Source organism: Hyla sarda, chromosome 2 (assembly GCF_029499605.1).
Source record: "Hyla sarda isolate aHylSar1 chromosome 2, aHylSar1.hap1, whole genome shotgun sequence".
In the NCBI taxonomy this organism is placed as follows: domain Eukaryota; kingdom Metazoa; phylum Chordata; class Amphibia; order Anura; family Hylidae; genus Hyla; species Hyla sarda.
In genome coordinates this window covers 109615882-109629913 of record NC_079190.1, presented here as the reverse complement: position 1 = coordinate 109629913, position 14032 = coordinate 109615882, and the positions used below count along the sequence as shown (strand labels likewise).

At 40.8% G+C, this 14032-nt stretch overlaps 1 pseudogene; it reads right to left on the bottom strand.

Annotated features, from left to right (window-relative positions):
* Positions 1 to 13147: 13147 nt before the first annotated feature.
* Positions 13148 to 13323, bottom strand: LOC130359938 (U2 spliceosomal RNA; annotated as a pseudogene).
* Positions 13324 to 14032: the final 709 nt, after the last annotated feature.

The following is a 14032-nucleotide window of genomic DNA, read 5'->3' as shown; positions in this document are numbered from 1 at the left end:
TAATACATACACAAATCCATAATATATACACACATACACATCATACATAAATACATCATACATACACACATCATACATACAGTATGATGTATTTATGTATGATGTGTATATGTATATATTATGGATTTGTGTATGTATTATGTATGGTGTGCGTATGTATGTATAATGCATGCATGTATTATATATGTATGATGTATGTATGTGTGTGTATATATATATATATATATATATATGTGTGTGTAGGTTATGCATGTATGATGTGTGTATGTATTATATATGTATGATGTGTGTATGTATGTATGATGTATGTATATATGTATTATGAATCAGAACAAAAGAAAAAATAAAGTTTCCTCCGGCTCTTCCAAGGATAACGGTGCTTGTAGTATTAAACCAACAAACCTTTAATCTGTATGCAGTATAAATAGAAAAAGGTGACATCATAAAAGAAAAGTGAAACTCCAGTGCGTTTTGGGCTACATATAGCCATGATTAAGAGCGACATTTTGCTCAAAACGTGTTGGCGTTTCGCTTCTCTTTTATGATTGATGTCCACCTTTTTCTATTTTTAATGCATACAGATTAAAGGTTTGATGTTTTAATACTACAAGCACCTTGAAAGAGGCAACTTTCTTTTTTCCTTTGTTCTGATACACGGGACACGGCCCACTCTCTGCAGTCCGTGCTCTTCTACCAGCAAATACACTAAAAACTACTACAGCACCGACCCGGTAGCTGAAATAACATTTTTTTAATGTATTATGTATATATTTTATATTATGTATGTATTATGTGCCCAATCCCCCGCACAGCACCCATAGCACCCCTCAGACACACAGCACCCCTCAAACACACACACACACACCACCCCCCCACACTCACACACACACACACACACACAGCACCCCCCCCCCACACTCACACACACAGCACCCCCCCCCCACACTCACACACACACACACACACACACAGAGCATCCCCAGTGCAACATAATGGGAGTTGTAGTTTTGGTCACCATATATTGTATCAGGGCATGCTGGGAATTGTAGTTGGTAACTGAAAATCCCAGCATTGCGTTCCTTGAAGGAATGCAATGCTGGGAGGTGCAGTTATCAACTACAATTCCCAGCATGCCCTGATACAATCTATGATGACCAAAACTACAACTCCACACATCTATATAGGAGTACAATTTAGATTATGGTGCCACATGCTGGGAGTCCTAGTTTTGGGTCAGCTGCAGACCCAAAACTACACCGTGCATGCTGCTCCAAGCTTGCTGGGTGCCGCATCACTTTTTCAACCAATCTGGTGCAAAAAAATAATCTATTTGGAATATTCCCCCCTCTGTGCCACCATCTTATAGTAAAAGCGTTCTTCTGTTTGCCAAGTAAAGAAAAACATGAGTTTTACCATTCAACTTACTATTTTTTTTCAAATCCACATCAAATGCCGCCCTATAAACACCAGCAACATACACACAAGTGTGAGGTCTAGTCAGGGCTGGTGCATGGATTTTTGACACTCTAGGCAAAACCTAATTTTGACAACCCTTTGGCTCCGCCCATTGAACCCCTTGGCAAATATAAGATCAGGGGTAGAATTAGTCCCGTGAGCCTCATGGTAAATTCTAGACTTGTCCTCCTCCCTACAATTATAACTATACTGCACCTAATGTGGGGGAACTATACTCCACCTAATGTGGGGGAACTGTACTGCACCTAATGTGGGGGAACTATATTGCACCTAATGTGGGGGAACTGTATTGCACCTAATGTGGGGAACTATATTGCACCTAATGTGAGGGAACTGTACTGCACCTAATGTGGGGGAACTGTGCTGCACCTAATGTGGAGGAACTGTGCTACTAACCTAATGTGGGGGAACTATACTACTAACCTAATGTGGGGGAACTATACTACCACCTAATGTGGGGGAACTATACTGCCAACCTAATGTGGGGGAACTGTACTACTAACCTAATGTGGGGGAACTATACTGCCAACCTAATGTGGGGGAACTATACTGCCAACCTAATGTGGGGGAAATATATTTCCATCCTAATGTGGGAGATTTATACTGCCAACCTAATGTGGGGGAACTATACAAAAATATAAAATTGTACTATTCTGATCCCTATAGCACTTTTATTTTTCTGTATATGGGGATGTATGAGGGTCATTTTTAGCGCTGTGATTTGTAGTTTTTATCGGTACCCTTTTTTTTTTTTTTCCTTTTTAGATATTTTTTATGGTATTTGAAGTGACCAAAAAATGTGCTAATCTGATTAGTGCACTATTACAACTTTTGGGACCCCACTTCTGATTTTGCCCAGGGCCATGCTAAGCCTAAAACCGGCCCTGGATCCAATCCTCCTATACTATGCATGCAGGAGTGTGTGTGTGTATATGTATATATATATATATATATATATATATATATATACATAAACACACGCGTGAGCGTAGTGAGTTTGTGCTTTAGGGTGCACACCCTAATGCAGTAGGCTGCGCACGCCTGTGATGCCTTGCACACATTCAAGGCACCCAGTGCCAGAGGCAGCAAAACAACCTCAAAACCTAATTCAACCTCCACCATATTTCACTGTAGGTACTGTGTTCTTTTCTTTGTAGGCCTCATTCCATCTTCGGTAAACAGTAGAATGATGTGCTCTACCAAATAGCTCTATCTTGGTCTCATCTGTCCACAAGACGTTTTCCCAGAAGAATTTTGACTTACTCAAGCTCATTTAAGCTAAATTTAGTCTTTGTTTATGTCTCTGTGTCAACAGTCGGGTCCTCCTGAGTCTCCTGCCATAGTGTTTCATTTTATTTAAATGTTGATGGATAGGTTGCACTAACACTGATGCTGTCTGAGCATGCAGGGCAGCTTGAATATCTTTGGAACTTGTTTGGGGCTGCTTATCCACCATCCAGACTATCCTGCATTGACACCTTTCATAAATGTCTCTTCCGTCCATGCCCAGGGAGATTAGCTACAGTGCCATGGGTTGCAAACTTCTTGATAATGTTGCGCACTGTAGACAAAGGAAAATCTAGATCTCTGGAGATGGACTTGTAACCTTGAGATTGTTGATATTTTTCCACAAATTTGGTTCTCAAGTCCTCAGACAGCTCTCTTCTTCTCTTTCTGTTGTCCATGCTTAGTGTGGCACACACAGACACACAATGTAAAGACTAAGTGAATTTATTTCATTTTTATCTGCTTTCAGGTGTGATTTTTATATTGCCCACACTTGTTACTTGCCCCAGGTGAGTTTATAGGAGCATCACATGCTTGAAACAATCTTATTTTTCCTCAATTTTGAAAGGGTGCTGATAATTTTGTCCAGCCCATTTTTGGAGTTTGGTGTGACATTATATCAGGGTTGCCAACATTTAAGGCCATGACTGTATCTCTGAGCCGTGACTATGGAGAGTCGTATTTATTGCCATTAAGTTCCATTACATTGATGATATTTTTCTGCTGAAGGTCAAAGAATGTCAATTATGGAACTTGTGTACGAACAGGAATGGAGCAAAGAGCCTTTGGACACACTGTTCAATATTGGTCCAACCAAGGACACAATTACCTCTGTAGTGTAAATGACAGAAAATAGACTTTAGTGTTGTTTTTCAGTACAATCAGCTGCCATCAGTACTATCATGCAGACATTGGCATTAGTTTTGCAATATTTGAAATAAGTGCTAGGCATGTAATCTTTATAGAGAGACACCAGATAGTAGTGAAAAGTAAGAGAGAAGGTCAGATGACTGTCTGAGACTCAACACGTCTGAATCATGAAATACTATCGGTATTACATTACTAAAGGCCTGTGCTAGGGAGACTGTAGGGTACGTTCCAATATGTTACTAAACGGGCTGAGGTGTTGAATGTAATGCCAGCTATTTCATAGCACAGAATAACTGCAGGCCATCTGAAATAAAACCAGGGACATTTAATTAGAAAACTACAGATTAGCAAGGTTAAAATTATTGAGCAAATCTATCAGTCACCATCATTTAATACCTACATAAAAAACATTACAGAAATCTGTATCATAATTAACAATAATAAATCTGTATAATAATAGAAACCTGATCAGGAATGGGGAACCTGTAACTAGTTTTGAGCTGCGTGTGCAAATTATGAAGCTTGTGAACAGACTCCTTCACTAAGTGGGAAACTACAGGTAGTTATAGTTAAGGTTGAGTGCTAGAGTGACAGTAACTTTTCTCTACTTTATCTTTTATGGGACATATGTTTTTTTTCCTCATTTTGCACCTCTATGAATGTTATTTTCTCCAGAGTCACATACTGTAGCCCTGACTGTTGCTGAGCTGCATAGACACCGCTGTGGTACCACTTGCTTTCTATTTTGTGCCTAGTGTCAATGTCAAAAGGTATTTTACCTATTTCTGATAAGATCCTATAAATTGATGTAGTGTATAGGCAATGTGTTATGAGCAGGTTTGTTTTAACCCTTTGTTTAGTGAAGGTTTACAACATGCATATCTATATCTATACCATACTATAAAGCAGTGATTCAGAACTGGTGTTCTGCGGCAGTCCAATGAGGAAGATGGCGACGAGGTAGTGATGCTGCCTGCAGTCACTATAGGCCGGAAACATTACTTCTCGTGGGAAATGCATGATGACATAATTATGCACAACCCTTAGCTAGAGAATCATCCTGAGGCCTCTAGTGGCTGCAAAAGAAGGCTGGAGAAGACACCGATAACTTCAGGGAAATCAAGCAGAATATGTGTTTCTTTCTTCTCCTGGGGCGGGGGGGGGGGGGGGGGGGAGGGGGCAATATGGGTGTCCTACAGGGGGAAAGCTATCTACAGGACGCCCTTATATACAAATGAAAAGCTACCCGCAAACGGCCATATACACAACATGAAAGCTACCTACAGGGGTCTTATATACAGGGAGAAGCTACCTACACGGGCCCCTATATACAGGGGAATTCTAACTACAAGGAGGCCCTATTTACATAAGGAACGATATCTACAGGGGAGTCTTACATATAGGGAAAACCACCTACAGGGGGTCCTACATACACAGTGAAACTATGAAACTGCCTACAAAGGGGTCCTACATCTGAGGGTAAAACTACCTACAGGTTGGTCCTATCTCCAATGGCAAACAACATATGGGTGTGTGTGTGTTTTTGTGTGTGTGGGAGGGGGGTGGTTGTGTCAGTGTGCCCCAAATGTTACCACAAGGTGTGCCCCAAGCTGAAAAAGTTTGGGAAACACTGCTTTAAAGGGCAGTGAAAATCTTGCTTATGTGATTTTTAGAGTCTAAAATGTTTGCTTGCATAAATATTTTTAGAGACTCTGACAGAGCCAACTAGGTCTTGTAGGGTGTTCCCTGTATTCTGTGTTTAGTACCCATAAAAATTGGTCCAAGTCAAGGCAACCAATGAACCTGTCAAGGGTTGCCCAATGATCATAAATCCACAAGGAAAGAAAATGTAAAACATCGGGCCCTATCATGCAGAAGAGATGCTGTAGTATAAATTGCATTAAGTTAATGCTGCTATGATAAAAAGGTGTCAGAACGCACAGTGCATTGCAGCTTGCTACGTATGGGGCTACATATTGGGCTGCATAGTCCAAGGGTCTCTATTGATCCATATCCACTGCCAAATGTGCCTACAGTGGAAACATGAGGGTCACAGCTGGACCATGGAGCAATGGAAGAAGGAGGCCTGGTATGATGAGTTATGTTTTCTGTTACATCAAGGGGACAACATCAAGGGGACAACCGAGTGTATGTGTATCTGGGGAACAGATGGCACCAGCATACAGTATGGAAAGAAGGCAATCCAGTGAAGACAGTGTGATGTTCTGGGGAATCTTCTTCTCAGAAACCTTGCTGTCAGGGACCGACCAGGGGACAGGGAGAGTAAGCCCTAAACTGACCCTAAAACATCTCTCCCTGCCTACTTGCCCATCCACCCTAACTGGTGGATCGATAACTGGGCGCCGGTCCCTCCCTGAACTAAAGTGCAGAGGCCTAATAAAAACTCATACTAACAAATAGTCGGTCACAAACCAGAAAGAAAACAGGAACATAGAACTCTATAGTGTAAGTTCAGAGGACACAGATCAGTGAGCAGCACAGAGGACACTATCAGCGGACATGAACAGAGGACACTATGGATCAGCGGACATGAACAGAGGACTCAGTGGTCATGAACAGAGGACACTATAGATCCGTGGTTGTGAACAGAGGACACGCTCTAGATCAGTAGTCATGTACAGAACTCCATAGATCTGAATAGAACTAATAAACATATAGAGTTCCAAACACCAGACAGGAAAACAGATAAGTATGAACATACTCCAGAAACAAAACAGGAATAAGCTTAAATCCCCTAGAAAAACCTCCGCTAAACACAGGAAACACAATACCCTCTGAGTCCCCATAGACAGGTAAACGGGATCTATCGCTAAACAGCAATATTCGCATTCCCTATGCAAACCTCCAGTAGACACGAAGTCCCCATGGACAGGTAATAGGGATGCCTAGATACACAGGATATATTTATAGAACACTGTTCACACTGAACACAAGACAGGAATAATCGCAATCCCTTCAGAACACCTCCAATAGACAAGGAGTTCCATGGAGCGGTAACAGGGATGCCTAGATACACAGGATATATTTATAGAACACTGTTTACACTGAACACAAAAACCGGACATTCCACACTATAAGAGTAGCCATTAATAATAAATCCAAATAGACAACTGGCCAGCGGCACACTCACCAGTGTGGACAGGATGCTGGCCCAGTAGGAAAACAGAAATATAAAACACAGAACTTCACATAAACGGATATAAGATAAAACACAGTGTAAACAGACTGAAAGGGTATACAAATCCTAAAACCGACTAAACAAATACAGCTTAAAATCCACTAAGAGCATGCCACCTAACGTGGCTGAAACCAGAAAATACAAACTGCATGCTAAAATAGAGATAGTAGATTAAAAGCTCAAACAAAGAGTGCTTCACCAAGCCTCCATTAGCAGCATTGTCAGCATGTTAGCAAGTCAGGATGAAATTAAGTCAATAACCAGCCCAGAGGCTAGACTGGGCTGACATTAAATAGACAACAACCTAAAGGCTATTGGCTAACAGAGGCTGAGGCTGAAAAATCCAGACACATTAACTATTCCCTCACCAGAGAACATAAGTGTTCACACACAACAAATCCAATAGCTGTGTGAGAACACAGACCAATACAGACATGACACTTGAATCCTTGCATTTATGTGGATGTTACGTTTACATGTACCAACTACTTAAACATTTTAGAGACCAAGTACACCCTTTCATGGTAGGTTTTCCATAATAGCAGTGGCCTCTTTCCATAACATAGTGCACCATGCCATACTGCAAAACTTGATCAGGAATGGATTAAGGAACATGACAAAAAGTTCATGGAGATGCATTACCCTTTAAATTCTCCAGATCTCAGTCTAATAGAGCATCAATGGGATGTGCTGGAATAGCAAGTCAAATCTATGGAGGCTGCACTTCCCATCTTATAGGACATAAAGGGTATCTGCCAACATGAAAATGCTATTTAAGCTATCAGAATCGTGATGTAGAGCAGTAAGCAGCTAAGCAGATTGATATTCTGAATATATGTAATATTTAGTATAACTTGTAACCCATTAATTGAAATCTCTGATCTCAGTGGACAGTGTCACCCAGGAGGACCACCCAAAGGACCACCCAAGGGGGACTCAATTATTAGGGGGACAGACAGGGCGTTCTGTCACAAAGACCGGTGTCGCCGAACAATGTGTTGTCTTCCTGGCGCTCGAGTTCGGCACATTGCGGATTGGTTGACAGTTTGCTGGGTGGGACTGGAGAGGACCCAGCAGTCATGGTACATATTGGCACCAATAACAAGGTAAGAGGTAGGTGGAGTGTCCTTAAAAATTATTTCAGCGGTAATGACCTCCAAGGTAACATTTTATGAAATATTACCTGTACCACGAGCTACACCAGAGAGGCAGCGGGAGATTATGGAGGTAAACAAGTGTCTCAGAAGCTGGTGTAGGAAGGAGGGGTTTGGGTTCATGGAGAACTGGGCCGACTTCGCTGTCAGATACCGGCTTTACTGTAGGGACGGACTGCACCTCAATGGGGAGGGTGCAGCTGTGCTTGGGGAGAAGATGGATAGAACGGTGGAGGAGTGTGTAAACTAGGGACTGGGAGAGGGAACCTACAAACTAGAGGGGGAAGATAGTGTAGGTAGATAGGGGGGGACTTATTAATGTAATAAATTGCATGTTGACTAATGCCAGAAGTCTGACCAATAAAACTGATGAATTGGAGTTGAAAATGTCTGAGGAGGATTATGACATAGTAGGTATAACAGAGACTTGGTTGGACGATAGCTGTGACTGGGCAGTCAACATACAGGGTTATAGTCTATTCAGGAAGGATTGGACAAAATGGAAAGGGGGAGGAGTTTGTATTTTTGTAAAGTCCAGTCTGAAGGCCGCACTGCGGGAGGATATTTGGGAGGGAAACGATAATGTGGACTCATTATGGGTAGAAATATATGCCGATAAGAATAAAAAAATTCTGATAGGGGTTTGCTATAAGCCAACAAACTTTAACTATCCTGGGGAACTTTAACTATCCTGAAATAAACTTGGAGCCTTAGACCTGTGAACCTCATAAAGGAAAGAGGTTTCTGACTATTGCTAAAGACAATTATCTGTCCCCAATGGTGCAGGGCCATACCAGAGGGGGCACCCTACTAGAATTAATATTAACCTGACAGACCTGACAGAGTTACTAATGTGCAGGTAAAAGGACACCTGGGAAATAGTGATCATAATATTATACATTATAACTTGTTCTTCAATAAAGGAATCTCTAGAGGGGCCACAAAAACAATGAACTTTAGGAAGGCAAAGTATGATCAACTCAAAGAAGCCCTTAACAATATAAAATGGGATAATGTCCTCAAAAACAAGAATACTGACACTAAATGGGAGACTTTTAAAAATATCTTAAATTTTCACTGTGGGATGGATATACCTTATGGGAATAAAAGGGTCAGAAATACTTTTATTTTCTTATTCTCAAATATCTGTTTTAAAGAAAAATTCTTTAATAAAAAAACTGTTATAAAAAAGAAAAAAAAGAAAAACAATATGGATGCATAAGAACGTTAAGGGGGCAATAAATGACAAAAATAAAGGATTTAAACTACTAAAACAGGACGGTAGTGAAGAAGCATTAAAAAGCTATAGAGAAAAATGTAAAACATGTCAAAAACAGATAAAAGCCGCAAAGATAGAAACAGAAAGGCTCATTGTCAAAGAGAGAAAAACTAACACCAAAATGTTCTTTAACTATATAAATAGCAAAAAGGTCAAAAATGAAAGTGTGGGCCCTTTAATAAAATCATAAGGAAGAAATTATAAACGGGGATCAGGAAAAACCATATATTAAACAAATTCTTCTCCACTGTATTCACTGAGGAAAATGAAATGCCAGGTGAAATACAGCGAGATAAGGTCAACTCCCCAGTACAGCTCCCCTGTCTAACCCAGGAAGAAGTACAGTGCCACCTACAAAAAAATCTAAATTGACAAATTGCCAGGTCCAGATGGCATTCACCCCTGTGTTCTAAAGGAATTAAGTAATGTAATAGAAAGCCCCTATTTTTAATATTCAGGGACTCTATAGTAACAGGGACTGTTCCCCAGGACTGGCGCATGGTAAATGTGGTGCCAATATTTAAAAAGGGGTCAAAAGGTGACCCCGGGAATTATAGTCCTGTTAGTTTAACCTCCGTTGTATGTAAATTGTTTGAGGGTTTTCTATGGGATGCTATTTTGGAGTATCTTGATAAAAATAAATGTATGACTCCATGTCAGCATGGCTTTATGAGGGATTGGTCCTGTCAAACTAACCTGATCAGCTTTTATGAGGAGGAGAGCTCTAGACTGGACCAGGGGCAATCGCTGGATGTCGTATATCTGGATTTTTCCAAAACATTTGGTACGGTTCCACATAAAAGGTTGGTGCATAAAATGAGAAGGTTTGGGCTGGGGGAGAATGTGTGTCAGTGGGTAAGTAACTGGCTCAGTGATAGGAAACAGAGGGTGGTTATTAATGGTACTTATTCTGATTGGGTGACTGTTACTAGTGGGGTATTACAGGGGTCAGTCTTGGGTCCTGTTCTATTTAATATATTGTTTAATGACCTTGAAGAGGGGTTGTGTAGTAAAGTAGCAATCTTTGCAGATGATACTAAACTCTGTAAAGCGTAAACACAATAGAGGACAGTGAACTGTCACAAATGGATCTGGATAGGTTGAAGGTTTGGGCTGGGAAGTGGCAGATGAGGTTCAACACTGATAAATGTAAGGTAATGCACATGGGGAGGAAAAATCCGGGCTGGGATTATGTATTAAATGGGAGCACACTTGGGACGACTGACATGGAAAAGGACTTGGGAGTCTTAGTTAACAGTAAATTTAGCTGTAGTGACCAGTGTCGGGCAGCTGCTGCCAAGGCAAATAAAATCATGGGGTGCATCATAGATGCCCACAACAAAAAAAATAATTCTACCACTGTACAAATCACTAGTCAGACCACATATAGAATACTGTGTACTGGGCACCAGTGTACAAGAAAGATATAGTGGAGCTGGAGAGGGGTCAAAGACGGGCAACCAGAGTAATACGGGGAATAGGAAGACTACAGTACCCAGAAAGATTATCAGTACCCAGAAAGATTATCAGAATTAGGGTTATTTAGTTTAGAAAAAGAAGGCTTAGGGGAGACCTAATAACTATGTATAAATATATCAGGGGACAGTACAGAGATCTCTCCCATGATCTATTTATACCCAGGACTGTATCTATAACAAGGAGGCATCCTCTACATCTAGAGGAAAGAAGGCACAGCCGGGGTTCTTTACTGTAAGAGCAGTGAGACTGTGGAATTCTCTCCCGGAGGAGGTGGTCATGATGAACTCTGTAAAAGAATTTAAAAGGGGTCTGGATGCATTTTTGGAGAATAATAACATTGGTGGTAATGGATTCTAGATCGATAGAGGCAGAACGTTGATCCAGGGATTTATTCTGGCTGCCATATTTGGAATTTTTACCTCGATTATGAGTTTTTTTTTGCCTTCCTCTGGATCAACTCAGTAGGGATTATAGGTTGAACTTGACTCTGGTCTTTTTTTAACCTTATGAACTATGTTACTATGTTACATGGATGGAAATATCAGAGATGTCACTCAAAAAAAGACAAGTTATACTGAACCTTTTTAAACCAAGGTGTACACCAATCTGTTAGACTCCTCCTGCTCTATAACATGATGTTGGTAGATCAGACTACATGGACAATGAGACAGGTTCCCTTTAAATAATCTACTGTGACAGAAGCCTCGGGATCACTCAAACGTCAACAGTTCAGAGCTGTGGTTTTAATGTTATGGCTACTGTGGTTTTAATGTTGTCGATGATGTTCATTACATTTTGTGCATTACATATTAAAAGAAGATTTTTTATTAGCAAATTTATCAAAAATAAGGCAGTAGACTGCAAATGCTAAAACACGTGAACACTGACTATATAAATTATTTTAGATTGCAATATATATATATATATATATATATATATATATATATATATATATATATACAGTTCATGTAAATTGAGGTTCTTAGCAGACATTTTGATCAGAAAGGCTGACCCAATTTAATAAAAAAAATGCTGAAAAAATCTCGAATGTACATGTACAGTAAATACAGCAGTAATGTAATTCTAAATAATTCATAAATTCAGTGTGACTGAACACATGACAGCATTTGCAGAGCGCTGTATTTTTCGTATGGTACAGCAATGGCAGTGTGCAACTGTGCATTTATTACTTTGTTTTTGGAAGTGCTGATCAATTATGTATTTATTACACATTACCAAACTATTTTCTTTTCATTATATTCTACTCCCTTTATTTTTAGAGACAAACTTACTACTTACTACTACTATGTAAGCTGTACAGAGAATGTGTTGTCAAATCAGTGCCTCCTGCTGTAAACACCTGTCACCTTGAAAATGTAATCCAATCTGCGGTAATCTTGTTATAGAGAAGGAGGAGCCAAGCAGATCGATATATATTTGTGTGGGAAAAATTCCAGTATAAATTGTCATTTGTTTATGTAAATCTCTGCTAACTCTGGGCTAAGTCAAGCAGGTGGTCCTACTGAGTGATTAACAGCAATGTGTGTGTATAAGTGTGCATATAGAAAAATCTGACACTCTCTGAGTAGGACCGCCCACTTGACTTAGCCCAGAATGAGCATAGGTTTAGCACCAAGGTCTCGGCTGAACTGATTAGTAATACTGGCATAAACCAGGTCAATGTTTTTGGATTATAGAAAGAAATGGAAGTACACAAGGCAACCATACTTCTCTTTACTCCTTTTTTTAATTTTTTTTTTTAAGAGCAGAGGCAAGTGCTCTCTTTCACTCAAAGTGCAAGAAAAAGTGCAAACGTGTCACACAAAAAAAACGTGCAGAAAGGATGCGGTCTATCGCTAAGCCCTTCTCCGACAGGCACCTGCAAGGATCCAGGTTCGATGCCCCTTTTCGCCGAAGCTACTAAGGGGCTGAAAATGCTCCTGGCTTCAACCTAGGCATTAGCCAAAGTATCAGCCGTATACTGGTGGCATCTTGACCAACGCCAAGATGCTCAGGGGTTGCAGGGAGGTGAGGAACCTAATGGCCACACACACCTCCCCTAGACCACCAGGAGGGACACCCAGAAGGGCTACCGCATCCTGCCAATCCTGTGTACAAAACAACACCTAAAAGTGGCACAGTGACAAAACACAAAAAATAAATAAGTGGATAAGTGCAGATATACTGCCCGGTCATCCAGCCGGATCTATAAAAATTTCCCGGATCCTAGCCAGAAGGCCAGGATTCCAAGGGTGAGTGCAACAGGTGAAGAGTAATGGTGCAGTGCTCTCACTCAGTGATTTATAACACCCAGTGAGTTTCGGCACCTCAAGGTCACCACTACCCGAGGCACAGAAGTACCTCGGCTCTACACCCCTCTATCTCATGGCGAGACCCGGAGGAAGCAGGTCACATCAGGGCAGCCGTCAAGCTGATTCCTCAGAACCAGCCCCGGAACACCTGCCTCCTACCATGCAGCACCCATCCCCACCAGCTCAATACCGGCGCTCCGGGTCACCGGCACAAACTGATAAGAACAGATACTACGCTTGATCTTAGCCAAAAGGCCGAGAAGCAACTTCTCTTTACTCCTTACCTAACCTAAGACCCTTGTGCATGTGCATCATCTGAACATGGTCCAACCTGCACTCACGTCAAGGGGGTAGTTGACTTTTGGTAAACTTATTGAAAGTGTTCTTTCAGTCTGAAAGTAAAGAAATGAAACTTTATGCAAAACCATGCAAAAATTCATTGCTTTACTCAAGTGAGCTATGAATATATAATGAGAAAAAAAGGAGTGATTCAAATTACGTAAATTACGCAGGTTTTTGAATATGTCCCCCACTGATTCTAAGGAAATATACAGCAATTCCTGGAGTAGGATGGCGGACTTCAGTGCATGTAACTAATCTTTCAGCAGATTTGTTTATCACACTTTTCCGATTTAAAATAATAATCAACCAAAACAGAAAAACAGCATATCAGTATAGACTAAAAGGGAAATTTTCAGGGGTTTTGTAGTGAGCCTTGTGAAATACTAATGAATAAATTAGAGGCCATGGAGCATCCTTCTGACTCCTTGTAATCATCCTTCTGCAGATAAATCTATAGGCTTCCTAGAATCTCGGATTCTTGGGGCTCATAGATTCATGGATCACAATTTTCTCTCTATCGACCAGCGTTGTAGCCTCCTACATAGTGTTATTAACGCCAGGCAGGAAGAATAGATGTCTGAGTATAAATGAGTTAATCACGCAGGCTAACTAGCTGACCTCTCACTGACCCACC